General features: G+C 42.0%; 1 non-coding gene across 1 annotated transcript; it reads right to left on the bottom strand.

Moving 5' to 3' along the window:
• Positions 1-8,663: 8,663 nt before the first annotated feature.
• LOC131224487 (small nucleolar RNA R71) lies at positions 8,664-8,770 on the bottom strand. The gene has a single exon (XR_009160967.1). It is a non-coding gene; the product is annotated as a small nucleolar RNA R71 (small nucleolar RNA).
• Positions 8,771-22,731: the final 13,961 nt, after the last annotated feature.

Below are 22,731 nucleotides of genomic sequence, written 5' to 3'. Positions count from 1 at the left end.
TACATGCACAATGGTCCATGGTTGATATGCACAAAGGAATGTAGTTAACATGTACAATGGATCATGGTTATCAAAAAATGGTTGTGGTTAACAGGCACAGTGGATCGTGTTTGACAGCTTATTAAGAGGGGTCGTGGTTAACATTAAATAGGGTCGTGGTTTAAACTAACAATGGGTCGTGATTGATAGGCACAACGGTTCACACGTTCAATGGATAATGGTTGTCAACCATAACCCAGTGTGGATCACAGTTCACATGTACAACGGGTCTTGATTGTGATCGTGGTTAATATGCCTAGTGGATCGTGGTTGACAGGGACAGTGGATTGTGGATCACATGTTATGTGGGTCGTGACTGTCAACCACGACCCAACGGTGATGACAACCACGATCCGTATAACATGACAACCACGATCGTGGATGTGATCATGTTTGATATGCCCAGTGGATCGTGGTTGACAGGCACAGTGGATCGTGGATCACATGTTATGTGGATCGTGACTGTCAACCACGACCTAATGTAGATGACAGTAACGATCTGTATAACATGACAACCACAATCGTGGTTGGTATGCCCAGTAGATCGTGGTTGATAAGCACAGTGGATCGTAGATCACATGTTACAAGGGTCATGACTGTTAACCACGACCCAACGTAGATGACAACAACGATCTGTATAACATGACAACCACGATCCTCTATAACTCGTGATAACTACGACCTTTTGTGGATTACAACCATGATCCACTATGTACTACAATTATGATCCATGCTAAATTTCAAGTCTAAAATTTGCAAGTCCATCTTATTATTGATTAACAATCCACGATCATATTAGAATGCAGTTCAAAACAAGCTAATGATGACCACATGCTTAGCTTCGAAAAGACACAGATCTCTCTGAAGTGCTCCATCGGTTTTTTAAAGGAGTACATGATTGAAGATATGGAGAAGAATCCTAATAGAAATAAATTATTTAGGAACAGCTGTTTTGGATTTTTGCTTGACTTTCCACTGACTGAGTGGATGACACACTTTCAGATCATGCATTACCTAATGCAGAGGTATGTTGGTGATCTGACATTCGATGTTCAGGGCATCATGATAAAATTTACCGAGCTCAATTTTACATTAATAATGTGTCTTAAGTTTGGACTAGTTAGGATAGATGGTGGCGGTCATGACAAGACCGGAAGAGTAGAGACAGGAAAAGGTATTAGGGAGACCTATCTGAGAGCAGTTAGTGTGAGTAAGAAAGAATTGAAAGAAGCCTATATGTCACTCGCCGATAAAGAAGAACATATGGATGCAGTGAAGTTGGCTCTAATAATTTGCGTTGAGAGTCTAATAGTTGGATCTCCGCAAAAGAATTACTGTGTTGATAAGCTTATCGACATGGTTGATGACTTAGAATATTTTAATAACTACCCCTAGGGTAGTGTAGGATATGAATATTTGATGGATGGGATTAACACTACAATTGGCAGTGTTCAGGCGAATGGCCAGTACCCCAATTCATACAACATATGCGGATGCATGTATGCACTACAAGTAAGTTATTATTGTCCTGATTCACACGTTTGAGTTTGAATTTTTACTCCATACATGGTAACTAATATGTAATGCATGATAATTGATTTTAAACAGATTTGGGCCTACAAACATTTCCCCAAACTCACTGGTGACAGTGGGTGGGCCGCTAGAAGACTACCGATGAGGATTCCTTGAATACTAAATTGGGATCCTTATAAAATAAGCAGATATCCCCCCATCTCCGTCATCTTCACGGCTATACCGGTAAGAGTTATTTAATTATTAGTGTAATTTAATTATGTAGTATGTGTATAATTAATAAATCAATTTTGCTCCTGCATTAAAATCCACTCGGACCACATTACAACTTGCCGATCACTCAGTTTGTATATCGAGAGGGATGATTGAGGATGTGTTGGTCCAAGTTGATAAATTCTACTATCCAGTAGATTTTATTGTCCTGGATACTCAACCCATCATAGATGTGAGCACTCAAATACTCGTCATTCTTGGTCGCCCATTCCTTGCTACATCAAATGCTATCATTACTTGTAAGAATGAAATTATGAATTTATCTTTCAGAAATATGACATTGGAGCTCAACATCTTTTTTAACATAAAAAAATAGCTAGAGGATGATGACGATACCTACGACATTAACATGATCAATTCTTTCGTGGAAGATAGAGCACTCCTGACTCTATACTCTGACACTCTAAAGATGTGCTTAGCCCACTCCCTTGATTTAAATGATTACATGATTAGGGAGATGGATGCCTTACTTGATGCTACGTCGGCACTTGAGGTTAACCGGTGGAGGCCATAATTTTAAAAATTACCCCAAACCGATGTAGTGCCTTTACCATCTAACCTCAAAGCATCGAAGCTTGACATAAAACCTTTGCCCGCCGATCTTAAATATGTATATTTACGTCAAGATGAGACATACCTAGTGGCGATCTCTTCCCACCTTGAGAAAGAATAAGAGAGTGCTCATTTTCACTCTCATTAAGCATAAAGGAGCTCTTGGATGATCGATTGTGGATATCAAGGGAATTGTCCCTTTGATTTGTACTCACCGCATCCATCTTGAGGAAAATGTGAAAACTTCCTATCAACCACAACGTTAATTCAATCCAAATATGAAAGAAGTGGTTAAGGTTGAGGTAACTAAGTTATATGATGTGAGAATCATAGACCCTATATTCGACAATCAATGGGTGAGTCTAACTTAGGTAGTTCTTAAGAAGTTTAGAATCACCATCGTAGCCAATGCCGACAATGAACTCGTGCTGACTAGAGTTACTACTGGTTGGAGAATGTGCATTGACTATAGTGTCATGCCTCAAACTCGAAAATCGGATTCACAGAAATCCCAATCGCCGAATCCAATGCCGACAGCCTCTGTAGTACCCCATTCTTGGCTCCCATCGCCCATACGCCAGGTTCCGATCCTGGGATCAAGGAGGATTTTCAAATGTACATTTGTCTCGTAATAAGCATAACCACAAGTTTACCCAAATCACAAAGAACAACATCATTAACACATATCCACTAATATAATCATTCAAGTACAATGCTGAAATGGAAATACAATATAAAGATATCAAAGAAAAACTCCAAAAGCTCCACCACACGCTCCTGCTTCAGATCAGTTGTATCCTTACATCACCTGCACGCATCTATCGTGCATAAGCTTATAGAAAGCTTAGAGGGTAGTGAAAGTGTGTGCGTAAGATAAGTGTCAAGCACACAAATACAACGTCATAAATCATACAATATCAGAATAAGAAGAAATACTGACAAGATCATGAGTCATACGATATCAGAGTAAGTGAAAATATATTGGTAAGTCCATGAGTGCTATCAGCCGTACCAAGGCTATGCGATGCAAGGCATGAATGCTAACAGCCATATCAAGGCTATGCAATGCAAAACATAATAAGACAATAACAGATGTCAAGGATGCAATGCAATATGCAAATCCTGATGAGCCACGAATACCATCGACCTCATCTAAGCCATACATCAAACCTGCGCGTATCACGTGATCATGTGGGGATAACTCTGTCTCACAAGGAGTCCCATAAACATCTCAGCCCAATAGCATCTACTTTAATCAATCATCCATCACAACATGCATACGAATGATGGGGGTCCACAAAAGGACGACAGATCTAGTCCAAATATCAAGATAAGCTCACTGATTTAAAATGCGTTACGATAGTTAAGGAAAGAATCCAACTTATAGCCACCAAAACAGCAGACGATGCAACCGATGTGGGATAAAGTTCTGCCTTCACTGTGTGCACAGTAGCCTGCCAGTACAGTAGTCTACCAATCACTAGTAGCTCACCCAGGCTCTTCAGGTCCCGCCCACATCAGTGTCCGCCCATGTATGCCCGCCCACATGTGATCACAGTGATGGAGCGTCACAATATCCCCCACCAAGGGCAGATCTGAGTCTAAGTGTAATAAATATGCTTCCTTACCCTCTCTATCGCGTAATAAACTGAACTTTCCTATGGGCACAATATATACACAAGGTGGCTCTAAGGTTTAGGTATCATGTCACATACTCATAATCAGTATCGATACTGGCATTGATAATCGGTCTCGACAATTGGCCTCAATAATCGGAATTGGCCTAAGGGAAGGTCACAATGTGGACATTTAACCATCATCGCCCATCAATGTGGAGATTTAACCACATTGCTCCCAAGGCATGACCTGCCATAAACATCATTATGGTGGAATCACACATTGCATTGGACCTTATATACATCCCATTGGGCCTCGACCCATGGGTCTTAAACACATCAAATGAGCCGCATCACATGGGCCTCATATATATCAAGGTGGGCCTCAATAACGGGCCTCATATATATCAAGGTGGGCCTCAACAACGGGCTTCATACATCACATTAAGGTAGCCCTCAACAACAGGCCTCATACATCACATCAAGGTGGGCCTTAACAATGGGCCTCATATATATGAAGGTGGGCCTCAACGGATGGGCCACAAATACATCAAGATGGGCCTCATCACATCCCAAAAAGAATCATATTGAAGGATCATTTGGACCATACCTCAAATAGTAGTGGGGATAATAATTCTCACTGTTAATCAAATCACAGGGCCCACCATAAAGTTTATTTTTCCACCCAATCTAATCATAAGGTTTTAAGGACCTGGATTAAGAGGGAAAACAAATCCCATATTGATTTAAAACTTCCATGGCCCCAAAGGGTTTCAATGGTAGACATTCAAATCCCACTATTTCTTTACGGTGTGGTCCACCTGATCAAAGGGCTGGACACATCACGGTGTGGCCCGCCGTGATGTATTTGAGATCCAACCTATTCATAAGTTAACATAGTGATAGATGAAGTGAAGACAAATATCAGCTTAATTGGGAACCACTGTGGCCCTTAGAAGTTTTGAACGGTGGACGTCACTGTCCACATTGATGGTGGGGTCCACTTGAACTTAGATCGGACTCATTCTTTGCCTTATACCATAAAATGATCTCTCAAAATGGTTGGGTGGTATGGATACAACACATGCATTAGAGTGGCCCTATATAGATAGACAGCATGGATAAAGCATATACCTCATGGTGGGGTCCCCTACCATCCGGCAGCCTAGCTAAAATGGCTGGACGGCATAGATAAAACACTTACGTCACAGTGGGTCCCACCATCCAATGGTGTGGACGGTGTGGGTAAAACACATACACCATAGTGGGTCCCACGTGGGGCCCACCATAACGTTTATCTGCCATCCAATCTGTTAATAAGGTCACATGGACCTGGATGCAGAGGAAAAATAAATTTCATAATGATCCAAAACTTCTATGACAACCTGTTGAGGGTCAAATATTGCATATCAGACCCAGTTATTGCATGGATTTACAAGCATGATACCGTTTAATAGCCTGATTTAATCGTGTTTGTGATGCAGAGTGTATTTACAAGCATGAACTGAAAAAGGGTGCTTAAACCATGGATTTAACGCTCTGATGACACCCAAGGCAAGGGACGGACTCCAGGGGACCAATACTGAAGAATTTACATGCCAAGGATCCGAGGAAATCAAGCCATTCACGTTAAAGAGGCCCAAAATTGGTGAAAAATGCAAGATCACATAGTTCTCGCCATCTGATTGGCTCAAAACTTCATACATGGCCTGAGGGCCATAAATTAACTGTACATATCAAATTTCAGCCCTCGGATCACTATGGAAGTGCCCCAACTGACAGATTAGCCCATAAACCGTTGATTCTGGGCCCGCCTGATATCTGGAGCTGCCTAAAATCTGGTCTCAACGCCTTAAATAGGGGGACTAATTGAATGAATGGATTGGATTTTGATTGAAGATCATAATGGGCCCCTTATGTATAGCGTATGTGCATAACGTGTACACGTACGCGAGCCGCACCGAACTGACTAAGGCGGGTCAGCAGGTGCTGACCCGCATCTTCTTCCTAAAATGGCAATTGCCGATTGACGCTGTTGAAACGGACGGACGACGCTCGAATTCGGGACGCTAGTGGGCCCTACAGAGCGTACGTACGGATGATCCAAGCCGTCCATCTTATAGAAGGACATGAATTCTTCAAACCTATGCTAAACTTTTGGACCCATGCAAGCACACGTGTGCGATACAAAGGCCATAAGTGGACTGTCCTACAACATTCAAATTGATGTTTGAATGATTTCTTCTCTGATTCTGAGTCAATGGATATGAAAAACCATCCATTTCTTACTAAAATTTCGAGGGCAATCTAATGGACGGGGTGGATTTCCTCGAAAACACCTCTGTGGGGCCCACTGATCACGTCAGCGCCGGACATGGGAAAGGTTATGCACGTCTGCGAAATCTGATTTTCCAGGCAGTTGTGGCCCACCATCTTTAATCATATGGCAGATTTGAACCGTCCATCATGTAGGCCAGCCAAAATACTTTCAAGAGACGTTGATTTTACAAGAATAACGCAAGGAACATGAGAGTTATGAAGCCCCAAACTTGGCTGCGAAAAGGCTTTCGCTGCGCGTGCGATAGCTTCCCAAATCCGATTTCCACCACTCCAAAAGCTATAAAAAGAGTTCCAAACGTGGAGAAGAGGGTGTGCTTGAACAGGGGATGTCAGATAGAGAAAGAGAGGCGGAGAGAGAAGTTTTGGAATTTTTATAGATTTTTTCTTTATTTTTCTTCTTTTTCCTATGATTATGTTAGGCTAAATCTCTTAGCTAGGGCTAAGAGGTGAAGCTTGTGGCGTGATGGGAGCTTCTACAGGTTTGATTTAAACTGAACTGATTGACTCTGTTTTGATTTAAGAAATTCTTTTAGTCATTAATGGTTTGTTGTGATTTAAATTACAGTAGATCTGTGATGGCTTGAATAATTCCTTTCCTTTTATTTTGATGTTCGGAAACCCTGTTGTTCGCCATCGTCTCATAGACATGGTTGGATGATGGAATCCTTCCTAACACTCATACATCTTTTAGTTGGTTATGGATTGGTCTAAGTTCTGTTGTTTACCTTGTCTCTTAGGCATGGATTTGTGATGGAATCATACCTAATTCTTATACCTTTCATCTCTTGAAAACTATGTCAAGTAAGTTCAGTATAATATCCATGAAGCAGGCATAAGATCTCCCTGATCTCTACAAGTGGATCCTCTGAATCCCTAGTTCCCTTTCTCTGAATTCTTTAAGTTTAGATTAATATTTCACCATTATTCCTCAAATCACAATTGGTTTAGATTTCATCTTAGCCTAGTTCTAGATCTGGTTATTTTCAGATAACGTACAGGTTTCAGTCCCTGTGGATTCGACCTCGGTCTTACCGAGTTTATTACTACATCACAACCCTGCACTTGGGGTGTGAACAAGTTTTTGGCGCCGTTGTCGGGGATTGACGGCTACGTTTCCTGAAGTTAACTGGTTTTAGGATTAGTTTAAGATTAGGACTTTTCTGATTTTTAGGATTTATTTTAGAATTTTCTAATTCCAGGTTTTTTTTTAATTTTTAGAAATTTTCTATTTAAATAACTTTCTATTTTTAGATAGTTTTCCTTTTTTTAGAAACTAATCCAACTTTCTTATTTTGTAGGATTCTAAGATAGGTTTCTAAATTGGTAATTTCTCTCTTCCTTACTATTTCTAGATTAGGATTCCTTTTTAGTAAGTTTCTAATTCTAACTCTTTTAGAATCTAATTTTGTTTCCTATTTTATTTTTAGAAATTTTCTATTTTAAGACTTTCTGTTTAGAAACTAACTTTCCTGTTTTGTAGGCTTATTAGAAATTTCTAATTCGGTACGCTCTTTCTAAATTTCTACTTTCTAATTTAGGAATTCTTCATTGTTTCTTTTTATTTCTATATTTCTCTTCTTAGGAATTTTATAGGCTTGCTATTTTTAGAAACTAACTTGTTTTGTTCTATTTTGCAGGTTTCAATTTAGGGACTCCAATTTGGTAACTTCCTTCCAAACCTCTCTCTTTTTAGATTTTTATTTCCCTTCTTAGGATTAGGTTTAGAATTTGATTGAGGGCTGCGAGTGTTTCATGCCCAAGTGGGCTCGTGACAACACTCGACGTCTCTTGACTGAAGGAGGATTAGTTGAGGGGTTAACTGTCCATCGTAGGACTAGACACCGCTCGAAATCCCCTGAGTTAATTGAGGATATGGCTGGAAATCAACCTCTTTTACCCCAACCTAGGGTAGAAGATCTCCAGGATGAGAATGAGGTGCATCAAGCACCCCCGCCTCGTACCTTACGAGATTACTTACAACCGGCGGGGGTGAGTACGCCCTCATGCATGGTTTTTCCTGAGAATGCAGGACACATGGATATCAAGCCAGGGGTGATCCAACTCCTCCCTAAATTTCATGGGCTTGAGTCAGAGAATCCTTACTTACATTTAAAAGAATTTGACGAGATCATAGCTACCTTATACTTTCTTAACGTGTCTGATGACACGGTCAGGTTGAAACTCTTTCCCTTTTCTTTGAAAGAGAAAGCCAAGACGTGGTTATATTTACTACGTCCTCGATCAATTGGCAGATGGAATGACATGACAAGGGAGTTCATTAAGAAGTCTTTTCCATACCATAAGACGAACACCCTGAGAAAGTCGATCATGAACTTCGCCCAAAGGGAAGATGAAACATTCTTCCAATGTTGGGAGCGGTTCAAGGATCTCGTCAGTTCATGCCCACAACATGGTTTTGAAACGTGGCGCATCACAAACTTTTTCTATGATGGACTGACATCTCCCATGCGCCAATTAGTCGAGACGATGTGTAATGGGGAGTTTATGAATAAAGGAGTTGATGAAGTGTGGGATTACTTTGATAAACTTGCTGAGAACACACAATCATGGGACATCTCCCCTAGACCTAGTACTACGTCTAGGCCGACTCATTCCAAGGAAAGGGGTGGAATGTATCTCCTGAGAGAAGACGATGATATTAATGCTAAGGTAGCTAATCTCACTAGGAAACTCGAGGCCATGGAATTTAAGAAGGATAAGGCTAAGGAAATTGTTTGTAGCATCTGTGGTTGCAACATTCATACTACTGAAAACTGTCCAACTATCTCTACCTTTCAAGAGGTATTAAATGAGCAATCCAATGTTGTAAGCAATTACCAAAGACCTTTCAGTGGGCCCACCTCTAACACATACAATCCTGGCTGGAGAAATCATCCAAACTTTAGTTGGAGGAATGGACAAACCGCTACACCTCAAGGTTACCTAAATCAAAATCCAACTCAAGAGAAACCTCAAGAGGATTCGGTTCTGAAACATTTTCAAAAGCAAGAGCTTTTCAATCAGGGTATGCTACAGGCCTTCCAAGACCTAACAAAAGCAATACAAGGACTTAAGGCTGAAAATACGATTAGGAACAAGGGGAGCTTCCCAGCTCAACCTCTTCCCAATCCTAAACCGCAATATGAAGTTAGCGACCCAAGCTCTTCAAATCAGATGGAGCAAGCTAAATCCATCACCACTCTTAGGAGTGGAAAGATCATTGACAAAACCATTCCGGTTAGGGCTGAAAAGCCCAAGGACCCAGAAGTGGATAAAGAAGATGGATCTAGCCATGCCCCACCAGAATTAGAACCGGAACCTCAAGGAAAGCCGGTTGCTCCATTTCCCCAACTGTTGGTTGCACCAAAATCGCTCTCTAACTCTCAGGATATTCTAGAGGTGTTGAAACAAGTGAAGGTCAACATTCCACTACTTGATGCTGTGAAAAAAATACCTTCATATGCCAAATTCCTGAAAGACTTATGTACGACCAAAAGACGACAAAATATTCAAAAGAAAATCTTCCTGACTGAGAAAGTGAGTGTCATCCTAAAGCAAGATGTGCCGTAAAAATTCAAAGACCCCGATAGCCCAACCATATCATGTGTAATTGGGGACCATCGAATTGATCACGCACTTCTTGACTTAGGAGCGAGCGTTAATCTTATCCCCTACTCGGTATGTAAACAGTTGGGCTTAGGTGAATTAAAACCCACCTTAACCACACTACAACTTGCTGATCGCTCTGTTCGTATACCAAGAGGGATAATTGAGGATGTGTTAGTCCAGGTTGATCGATTTTACTACCTAGTTGATTTCATCATCCTAGATACCGAACCCATTGGTAACATAAGCACTCAGATTCCCGTCATTCTTGGTCGCCCATTCCTTGCCACTTCAAACGCAATTATCAATTGCAGGAATGGTGTCATGAGTATGTCTTTCGGGAATATGACATTAGAAATGAATATCTTTTTCAACACGGCCAGACGGATAGAGGAAGATGACGATATCTACGATATTAACATGATCGATACTTTCGTGGATGACAGGACACCCCTTACCTTATCCTCTGATCCTCTAGAGACGTGCCTGGCCCACTCCCATGAGTTTGATGATGACATAATTAGGGAGACGTGTGCCATGCTTGATGCGATACCGGTACTTGAAGTTAACCGGTGGAGGCCACAATTTGAAGAGTTACCCCAAACTGATGAAGTGCCTCTACCGTCTAACCTCAAGCCACCGAAGCTTGACCTAAAACCTTTGCCCTCTGATTTAAAATATGCATACTTAGGTCAAGATGAGACATACCCGGTGGTGATTTCTTCCCACCTTGAGAAAGAACAAGAGAATATGCTCATATCTACTCTCCTGGAGCATAAGGGAGCCCTTGGATGGACAATCGCGGACCTCAAGGGAATCGACCTCTCGATTTGTACTCACCGCATATATCTTGAGGATAATGCGAAGACCGCTCGGTAACCACAATGTAGACTAAATCCAAACATGAAGAAAGTGGTTAAGGCTGAGGTTCTTAAACTATTGGATGTGGGTATCATATACCCTATATCTGATAGTCAATGGGTGAGTCCAACTCAGGTGGTTCCTAAGAAGTCCGGGATCACCATCGTAGCCAATGCCAATAATGAACTCGTGCCGACTAGAGTCACTACTGGTTGGAGGATGTGCATTGACTACAGAAAATTAAATACCGTCACGAGGAAAGACCACTTTCCTTTGCCCTTTATTGATCAAATCTTAGAAAGGTTAGCTGGTCATTCCTATTACAGTTTCCTTGACGGGTATTCGGGCTACAACCAGATAGAGATCGCCCCTAAAGATTAAGAAAAGACTACGTTTACATGTCCCTATGGCACCTTTGCTTATCGAAGGATGCCGTTTGGACTATGTAATGCTCCTGCCACCTTCCAGCGATGTATGATGAGCATATTTTCTAACATGGTGGGGCAATATTTGAGGTCTTCATGGACGATTTCTCTGTCTTCGGTCCATCTTTCAGCGAGTGCTTGGAAAGTCTTAAATGTGTGCTGAAAAGATGTCAAGAAAAGAACTTGGTACTTAATTGGGAGAAGTGTCATTTCATGGTTCAGAAGGGAATTATCCCTGGGCACATTATTTCATCCAAAGGAATCGAGGTGGATAAGGCAAAGATCGATCTTATCTCTAACTTACCTCCACCCAAGAACATAAGGGACGTGCGATCCTTCTTAGGACACGCCGGGTTTTACAGAAGATTCATAAAGGACTTTAGTCTCATCTCTCGTCCTCTATGTAATCTACTTCAAAAGGATGCACCATACGAGTGGACTGAACCATGTCAGGAAGCTTTCACTAAGCTTAAGGGCATATTGACTAGTGCACCCATCATACAGCCACCTGAATGGAGCATTCCTTTTGAACTTATGTGCGACGTGTCTGATTATGCTCTTGGGGCAGTTCTAGGCCAGAGAAAAGATAAGAAACCCTACGTTATTCATTACACAAATAAGACTCTAAATCCTGCCCAAGTGAACTACTCGACTACGGAAAAGGAACTCTTAGCCGTAGTGTTCGCCTTGGACAAATTTAGGTCCTACTTGATTGGATCGAAGATCATTATTTACACTGATCACGCAGCGCTTAAGTATCTTCTGTCTAAGAATGATGCTAAGCTCCGCCTGATACGATGGATCCTCCTACTCCAGAAATTTGACCTAGAGATAAAAGATAAAAAAAGGGAGTAGAGAACGTAGTGGCTGACCATCTTTCTCGCCTTAATCCCTCTGATTCCCTTGAAACAACACATATCAATGACATGTTCCCCGATGAACAATTGTTCAGAGTCTCCCATTCACCTTGGTTCGCTGATATTGCTAATTATCTTGCCATAGGTTCCATACCGACACATTGGACTGCGCAAGATAAGAAGAAATTTTTCACCAAGGTACGTAACTTTTTTCGGGATGATCCGTATTTGTTTAAATATTGCCCAGACCAAATCCTGAGGAGATGTGTGCCAGACGATGAGCATCAAAGTATCATCTCCTTTTGTCACTCACAGGCCTGTGGTGGTCACTTTTCTGCTAAAAAGACCACGGCCAAGATTTTGCAGTGTGGCTTTTACTGGCCCACTATGTTCAGGGACACTCACGAGTTTTGCAAAGCTTGTGAGCGTTGTAAAAAATTGGGAGCGTTGTCCCGTCGAAATATGATGCCTTTGAATCTCATTCTTATCATCGAGGCATTTGATTGCTGGGGCATCGATTTCATGGGACCATTTCCCCAATCTTTTGGAAATATATATATTTTGCTCGCTGTAGACTATGTCACTAAGTGGGTTGAAGCGATTCCGTGTCGGAATAATGACCATCGCACGGTCATTAAATTCCTAAAAGAGAACATCCTTTCCCGATTCGGAACGCCTCGAGCTATCATTAGTGATGGGGGCTCACACTTTTGTAATAGGCCATTCGAGAGTTTAATGAAGAAATATGATATCTCTCATAAGGTGAGCACCCCATATCACCCATAGACAAGTGGGCAAGTTGAGATTTCTAATAGGGAGATCAAACACATTTTGGAGAAAATGGTTAACCCTGACCGTAAGGATTGGTCAATCCGATTGACTGATGCCTTATGGGCTTACCGTATTGCGTTTAAAACCCCTATTGGAATGTCTCCCTTTAGACTTGTCTATGGGAAGGCTTGCCACTTGCCTGTGGAGTTGGAACATAGAGCCTATTGGGCAATCAAAAAATTGAATTTCAATCTGGACAACGCTGGCTCGCTACGCAAACTTCAGTTGAATGAACTCGAAGAAATCCGGAACGACGCTTATGAGAACTCGAGAATTTACAAGGACAAGATGAAGGCGTTTCATGACCAACATATTTTACGAAAATCATTCACGCCAGGCCAGAAAGTCCTCTTGTATAACTCTCGATTACATCTCTTTCCGGGTAAGCTTCGATCTCGTTGGACCGGCCCTTTTACTGTTATCACTGCTTACTCTCATGGGGCCGTCGAGATAAGAGACCCCGACAATGGCAAGGAGTTTAAAGTAAATGGACATCGCTTAAAGCCATTTGTCGAGAAATTTGATTCAGAGGACATGTCCATACCTCTGACTGATCCTGTTTACCAGGATTGATCTCCTAGTCTGATGGAGGTATAGGTAGGTTTCCTGTTTTCATAGGAATAGGATAGTTTCCTTTATTCTGTTTTAGGATAGACGGTGAACTTCGCGCTCCTGGGAGCCAACTCAGCTTTTCTTTCTGTTTCATTTTCCTAGTTAGTTAGTTCAATGTTTATGGGTAACATTGCTGCAAACCCTCACGAGACTACAACTCGTCCACTAGGGGCAACCTAGGGGTTTAAAGGCTTGTTGCATACGCTAAATGCAATCGAGAGCACCTGCGAAAGTGGTGTAGGTAGGATTTCATTTTTGTTATTTTTATTTTACTTCTATTGGTTTCTCTCTTATGCTGACCCGATCTTACGTAGATATCTTTGGAAAGCCTTTTGATTCTTTCGTCCAGGTACTATCTTTCCATCACTCCTCTGATATTTTTGTTGTCCCATGTACATTGCATGCTTATTTCTTTTACATTGAGGACAATGTATATTTTAGGTTGGGGGTGGGAGATTAGGGTTCCTAGTCAGCATTTTCTTGGTCTTGAGCAAAAATTGTGAATTTTTTTTAATTTTTCTGGACTTTCTTGTGAATTCGAAGGGATTTTGACGGCCATCTAGGACACTTGGAATTTCAAGATACGTGATGTTGGTAATTTAAGACGCTTGGATTTAGTATCTGTTGGATTTCATATTTAAGTTTGAATTGTTGATCCAAAATTAGAAGTTGTAAACATTGATTGAGTTATGATCTCACATGTCACATCTTGCTTTCACATTAAGGTTTCAGTTTGATATTGAAGGATTTACTTGGTACTCACTAAGCTTGAAAGGAACCAACCTGAGAAATTGAAAGGATTGGGCGAATGGTTTACACCATAGGTTTGCTCCCTATAGGTGTAGATTTAATTCCCTATGAATGATATGTGAAAAAATTTGGGTGTACAGTCTTCATCATAGGTTTACTCCCTGTAGGTGAGGATTTGATTCCCCTTCTTGGCGTCACTTTTAATGAAAAAATCAAAAGCTGAAGGAATGAAAAGATGATTTGTGAGGCAAGTTTTGGTTATCGTGAATCTTCTTATTGGTTACCAATGATATCCTGAAATAGAGAAATGAATTTTAATGATGATAAGCTGAGATTATGCTCATAGATCTCAATGATTAGAATTTTTCTAATTAATGGAATAATACTTTGAACTTGATTATGAACTTTACCGTGCGCTTGAGTCTAGGAGAAAGTAATATCCAACATTCATGAATCTGGGAATTCTCATATCTGGATTATTCTACAAAAATCACTCGAGTTTATAGAAATTGTTCTGTAATTCTCAACTTAATTTTCGCATATTTTGCTCGGGACTAACAAAATACTGGTTGGGGGTTGTGTTGAGGGTCAAATATTGTATATCAGACCCAGTTATTGCATGGATTTACAAGCATGATACCGTTTAATAGCCTGATTTAATCGTGTTTGTGATGCAGAGTGTATTTACAAGCATGAACTGAAAAAGGGTGCTTAAACCATGGATTTAACGCTCTGATGACACCCAAGGCAAGGGACAGACTCCAGGGGACCAAGACTGAAGAATTTACATGCCAGGGATCTGAGGAAATCAAGCCATTCACGTTAAAGAGGCCCGAAATTGGTGAAAAATGCAAGATCACACAGTTCTCGCCATCTGATTGGCTCAAAACTTCATACATGGCCTGAGGGCCATAAATTAACCGTACATATCAAATTTTAGCCCTCGGATCACTATGGAAGTGCCCCAACTGACAGATCAGCCCATAAACCGTTGATTCTGGGCCCGCCTGATATCTGGAGCTGCCGAAAATCTGGTCTTAACGCCTTAAATAGGGGGACTAATTGAATAAATGGATTGGATTTTGATTGAAGATCATAATGGGCCCCGTATGTACAGCGTATGTGCATAACGTGTACACGTACGCGAGCCGCACCGAACTGCCATTGCCAATTGACGCTGTTGAAACGGATGGACGACGCTCGAATTCGGGACGCTAGTGGGCCCCACAGAGCGTACGTACGGATGATCCAAGCCGTCCATCTTGTAGAGGGACATGAATTCTTCAAACCTATGCTGAACTTTTAGACCCATGCAAGCACACGTGCGCGATACAGAGGCCATAAGTGGACTGCCCTGCAACGTTCAAATTGATGTTTGAATGATTTCTTCTCTGATTCTGAGTCAATGGACATGAAAAACTATCCGTTTCTTACTAAAATTTCGAGGGCAATCTAATGGACGGGGTGGATTTCCTCAAAAACACCTCTATGGGGCCCACTGATCACGTCAGCGCCGGACATGCTAAAGGCTACGCACATCCGCGAAATTTAATTTTCCATGCAGTTGTGGCCCACCATCTTTGATCATATGGCAGATCTAAACCGTCCATCATGTAGGCCAGCCAAAATACTTCCAAGAGACGTTGATTTTACAGGAATAACGCAAGGAACGTGAGAGTTATGAAGTCCTGAACTTGGCTGCGAAATTAGCACAGTTCCAACGTGAAAAATTAGCACAGAAACATAACGCAAGAGACGTTGAAATTGTGCTTTGACACATAATTTCGTCCAAGGGAATTGAGATAGTCAAGGTAAAAATTGATCTCATCTTTAACTTACCTCTACCCAAGAGCATACCTGATGTGTGATCCTTCCTAGGACACGCTAGATTCTATAGATGATTCATAAAGGACTTTAGTCATCTCTCTCATCCTTTATGCAATCTACTTCAAAAGGATGTACCATACGAGTGGACTGAACAATGCCAAGAAGCTTTCACTAAGCTCAAAGGCATGTTAACTACCTCACCTATCATGCAGCCACCCGATTGGAGCATCCCTTTTGAGATTATGTACGATGCATCTGACTATGCTATTGGGGCGGTGTTAAGCCAGAGAAAAGAAACGAAGCCCTAAGTTATTCACTATGCAAGTAAAACTCTAAATTCTGCCCAAGTGAACTACTCTACTATGGAGAAGGAACTCTTAGTCGTAGTGTTCACTTTTGGACAAATTTAGGTCCTACCTGATTGGATTTAAGATCATCATCTATATGGACCATGTGGCGCTAAAGTATCTTCTTTCTAAGATGAATGCCAAGCCCCGTCTAATAAGACGGATCCTCATACTCTAAGAATTTGATATTAAAATACGAGACAAGAAAGGAGTAGAAAACATAGTCGCCGACCACCTTTCTTGACTTGACTTCCCTAATAAATGATATGTTCCCTGACGAATAATTGTTTAAATTCTTCCAACTACCTTGGTTTGTTGACATTGTAAATTATCTTGTTACAGGTTTCACGCCAACATATTGGACTACACAAGATATAAAAAAAATTATTCACCCGGGTACGTAAGTTTTTCTGTGATGATCCTTATTTGTTTAAATATTACCTAGACCATATTCCAAGGAGATGTGTGTCAAATAATGAACATCAGAGTGTTATCTCCTTTTGTCATTCTCAGGCCTATAGTGGTCACTTTTTCGTTAAAAAGACCACGGCCAAAATTCTGTAGAGCGGCTTTTACTGGCTCATGATGTTAAGAGATACTCATGAGTTTTGCAAAGCTTGTGAGCGTTGTCAGAAATTAGGAGGGTTATCCAATCGAAATATGATGCCTCTGAACCCCATTCTTATCATTGAAGCATTTGATTGTTGGGACATCGATTTCATGGGAACGTTCCCCCAATCCTTTGGGAAATTTACAATTTGTTAATAGTAGACTATGTCACTAAGTGGGTTGAAATGATCCCGTGCCAGAATAATGATCATAAAATGGTCATTCGATTCTTTTAAAAAAATATCCTTTCCCAGTTCAGAATGCCTCGGGCCATTATTAGTGATGGAGGTTCACGCTTTTGTAATATGCCATTTGAAAACTTAATGAAGAAATATGGCATCTCTCATAAAGTGAGCACTCCATGCCACCCACGGACAAGTGGGCAAGTCGAGATTTCCAATAAGAAAATTAAAAAAAAATTGAAAAATAATGGTTAACCCTGACCGTAAGGATTAGTCAATCTGCTTGACCGATGCTTTATGGGCTTACTATATAGCTTTTAAGACCCCCATTGGAATGTCTCCCTTTAGGCTCGTCTGTGGGAAACCTGCTACTTGCCTGTGGAACTGGAGCATAGAGCCTATTGGGCTATCAAAAATCTGAACTTTAACTTGGACAATGCTGGCTCGCTACGCAAGCTCTAACTAAATGAATTTGAGGAAATCCGGAACGATGCTTATGAGAACTCAAGAATTTACAAGGACAGGATGAAGGTGTTCCATGATAGGAACATCCTTCGAAAATCATTCATAACCGATCAAAAATTCCTTCTGTACAATTCTCGGTTACATCTTTTTCTGGGTAAACTTCGATCTCATTGGACCGACCCCTTCACTGTTACTAATGTTTATCTCATGGGGCTGTTGAGATAAAGAATCTTTTCAAAGTGAATGGACATCGTCTTAAGCTATTTGTAGAGAAGTTTGATTCAGAGGACATGTCCATCCCTCTGACTAATCCTGTGTACCAGGATTGACCTCCTAGTTTGATGGAGGTATAGTCAGGTTTATTGCTTTCATAGGATTTAGGATTAGGATAGTTTGATTTCAGTTTGTTTAGTCTTCATGCTAACCCATTTTGTCAGGCCCGTATCCTAAACCGTACCGTTCCGTAGGCTTTCGCGGCCCCCCCGGTCGAATTCTGGCAACCCGCGATCTGTAATTGACATTTGTGCGCAACCCTGAGTCGCATCCTGTCGATCTGAGTCGGCTCGACCCAAGACTTGTATCATTGCGACCGCACTATTGCCACGGTTCCAATGCTGCGTCTCGCGCACCGATACGACACCTAGGCCAGGAGATGTGGGCCCGCGTTCAGTTCAAGGAAAACGCCGCGTGTTACGAATTTTGAGAGAATCTCTATAGCACGTCACATCAATCAATAAAATCAAGTCAAGTACAATCAACCATCCCCAAGTACAACCACCTCTCCCATAAAGTCAACTCTCTCCCTTACATGTCAAGTACACACCCATCACTCCCCATCACTCCATCACCTCTCACCATCCCTCTCCTTACAACCTCTCTCTTTCATCTCTCTCTCTCTCTCTCATTTTCCAAGCAACCCACGTCCTAACCTCTATGAGAGAGCTTGGTGTGGCCCACCTTCATACTTTCCATCTCCACCATACAAGCTTCATCTCAACCGTTGAATCTCATCCACTAGAGCACTAGACTAAGTTGATGGAAGGAGAAGTTTGTGATCAAAGGTGGGTGTTCATAATACCCTTCTTTTAATTTAGGGTCCACATATAGTGGGACCCACATTGATGTGTGCATTGTATAGAGGGGCCCATAGTGGCAAGGTCCCTCAGTTACACCGATCTCTCTCTCTCTTTCTCTCTCTCTCTCTCTCTCTCTCTCTCTCTCTGTCTCTCTCTTTTGATGTGTGTGGCCCACCTTGATGCACCTCACCATGAGGTATGTATTATATCCATGCCATCCATATGTTGGCCCACCTTGTTGGGCCGTCTAGCGGCAGGCGCGCTGACCTGTCCATCTGGATAGGTCCAGATGATGAGAAACCACAAATATCTTCTTAATTTAAACCATGGTGGGCCACCATGTGGGACCCACCAGATGTCCTTGTTTCATCTAGGGCAACTGTCCATTGCTGGACATGGGGCCACTTTGGTGGCGTGCCCTATTCAGACCGTCCGCATGCTAGGAGCTCAGCACCCCTGGAAGGAGTGAATACACAAATATCAGTTTGATCCAAAAATTCTGGTGGGCCACTCGTGTGGACCCCACCTTGATGTATGGAACTGATTCCCACCGTCCATCCAATTTCTCGGCTTATTTTAGGCGTTGAGCTAAAAAATGAAGCTAATCCAAAGCTCTGGTGGGCCAAGTTGTAGAGAACAGTGATATTTATGGCTAAAATTTGTTAGGGCCCACTGCGATGTTTCTATACGTCAATATATGTTGAATATTGGGCTTATTAGACCCGTAACGAGTAAGAGAACCCAGCAGATGGACTGGATTGTCTCGATGTGGACCCCACATATGAAAATCCCAAGAAAAATAAAAAAATGGCAGACACTGTTGCTGTCAGCGTCCAGAGGACACTGTAGCAAACAGCATCCGCCGCTTGGACGTAGGTCAGTGGGCCCCACCATGGGCCCCACCTTAATGCGTGTTGAACATCAACACTATCCATTTGATGGTCCCCTTTAATTATTGCAACATCCCAAAAATCAGTCGTTCACGACACTCTAGTGGACCACACCGTCACAAACTATAGCAATTGAACGTTTACCATTGAAACCCTTTTTGGGTCCCAAAAGTTTTGGATATGTATGAAATTTGTTTTTTCTTCTTAATCTAGGTCTTTGTGACCTTGTAAATAGATTGAATGGAAATAAAACGTTAAGTGGGCCCCACGTGGGACCCACCTCTATGGAACGGACTGGCTAGTGTACCTTACACTAGCTATATAGCTACTGTACTTGCACAACAAGTTCTGTGAGTATGGTCATGAGGTATGTGTTTCATCCCACTGTCCATCTGGACGGTGGGTACCACCTTGATGTGTATGTTTTATCTACACCGTCCATTATTTGGATGGTGGGGCCCACCATGAGGTAGTGTTATTTCCACCATCCATTCATTTGGTGATGTCAATAAGTTTTGTGGACCCCCACTGTAATGTATATTTTGTATCTCATGCTATCCATCTGACGATGGGCCCCACCATGATGCATGTGTTATATCCATACCATCCAACCATTTTGAGATATCATTTTATGGTATGAGGTAAAGAATGAGTCAGATCTAAAGTTCAAGTGGACCCCACCATTTGTAATAATAGTGTACAGTGATACACATATTACACCTACAACTATTGAAATGATTTTTGGTGCAATCCAAGTCCAGTTGAGGCCCATTGGTGCAGCCTATCCATGAGGCCCATCATGATGTATATTTGAGGTCCATGTGATAGGGCCCACCTGCCTTGTATTCAAGGCCCATTGTGACATATTTGTGGCCTATGGGCAAGGCCCATTGTGATATGTATTGGGCCCATGACGCGTGGTCCATTTGATGTATTCGAGACTCATATACGTGGCCCATTTGATGCATACGAGACCCATGTGTAGGGCCCACTGCGATGTTTCTATACGTCAATATATGTTGAATATTGGGCTTATTAGACCCGTAACGAGTAAGAGAACCCAACAGATGGACTGGATTGTCTCGATGTGGACCCCACATATGAAAATCCCAAGAAAAATAAAAAAATGGCAGACACTGTTGCTGTCAGCGTCCAGAGGACACTGTAGCAAACAGCATCCACCGCTTGGACGTAGGTCAGTGGGCCCCACCATGGGCCCCACCTTAATGCGTGTTGAACATCAACACTATCCATTTGATGGTCCCCTTTAATTATTGCAACATCCCAAAAATCAGTCGTTCACGACACTCTAGTGGACCACACCGTCACAAACTGTAGCAATTGAACGTTTACCATTGAAACCCTTTTTGGGTCCCAAAAGTTTTGGATATGTATGAAATTTGTTTTTTCTTCTTAATCTAGGTCTTTGTGACCTTGTAAATAGATTGAATGGAAATAAAACGTTAAGTGGGCCCCACGTGGGACCCACCTCTATGGAACGGACTGGCTAGTGTACCTTACACTAGCTATATAGCTACTGTACTTGCACAACAAGTTCTGTGAGTATGGTCATGAGGTATGTGTTTCATCCCACTGTCCATCTGGACGGTGGGTACCACCTTGATGTGTATGTTTTATCTACACCGTCCATTATTTGGATGGTGGGGCCCACCATGAGGTAGTGTTATTTCCACCATCCATTCATTTGGTGATGTCAATAAGTTTTGTGGACCCCCACTGTAATGTATATTTTGTATCTCATGCTATCCATCTGACGATGGGCCCCACCATGATGCATGTGTTATATCCATACCATCCAACCATTTTGAGATATCATTTTATGGTATGAGGTAAAGAATGAGTCAGATCTAAAGTTCAAGTGGACCCCACCATTTGTAATAATAGTGTACAGTGATACACATATTACACCTACAACTATTGAAATGATTTTTGGTGCAATCCAAGTCCAGTTGAGGCCCATTGGTGCAGCCTATCCATGAGGCCCATCATGATGTATATTTGAGGCCCATGTGATAGGGCCCACCTGCCTTGTATTCAAGGCCCATTGTGACATATTTATGGCCTATGGGCAAGGCCCATTGTGATATGTATTGGGCCCATGACGCGTGGTCCATTTGATGTATTCGAGACTCATATACGTGGCCCATTTGATGCATACGAGACCCATGTGTAGGGCCCAAATGTTATGTATTTGAGGCCCATGAGCAGGGCCCACTTGTTGTGTATATGAGGTCCATTAGTGCGGCCCATTAATGCGGCCCATTTGATGTATTTGAGGCCCACATGATGCGGCCCATTATAATGTTTTTGAGGCCTATTATGATGTATTTCCGGCCCATTTAGTAAGGTCCATTGAGATGTATTAATGGCCCATGTGCAGGGCCCACTTGTCATGTATTTAAGGCCCGTGGAAGTAACCCAATGTGATGTTTTTATGGCCTTTGTGCCAAGGCCCATGGTGATGTATATTCAGCCTACGAGTGAGGCCCGATGTGATGTAATTATGGCCCACGATGATGTATATTAGGCCTTTGTGTGAGGCCTTAAGCCCACTGTATGTTTGGCTCTATGTGGGCCACTCCTTGGGAGCAATGTTGGTTAAACATCCACATTAATGGGCAATGATGGTTAAATGTCCTCATTTTGACCTTCTCTTAGATCCTTTGTTAGGCTGATTCTGATTCTGACTATCGAGGCTGATTCTGATTGTCGAGGTCGAGTTAGATTGCCGAGGTTGATTCCGATAACGATTGTCAAGGCCGAGTCAGATTGTCAAGGTTGATTCCAATTCTGATTGTCGAGGCCGATTGTGTAGACTGATTATCAAGGCTGATTATCGAGGCTGAATATCGAGGCCGATCATCGAGGATGGATATCGAGGCCGATTGTTGAGGCCGATCATTAAGGACGGATATCGAGGCCGATTGTCGATGCCGATTATCGAGGCCGATTATCGATATTGATTATCGGTACTAGTTATGAGTATGTGATAGCATAGCATCATGATACATGCCCATAT

The sequence above is a fragment of the Magnolia sinica genome, chromosome 13, assembly GCF_029962835.1.
Source record: "Magnolia sinica isolate HGM2019 chromosome 13, MsV1, whole genome shotgun sequence".
NCBI classification, from domain to species: Eukaryota; Viridiplantae; Streptophyta; class Magnoliopsida; order Magnoliales; family Magnoliaceae; genus Magnolia; species Magnolia sinica.
The sequence above is the reverse complement of the archived record's forward strand: the minus strand, read 5'-3'. Positions and strand labels throughout refer to the sequence as shown.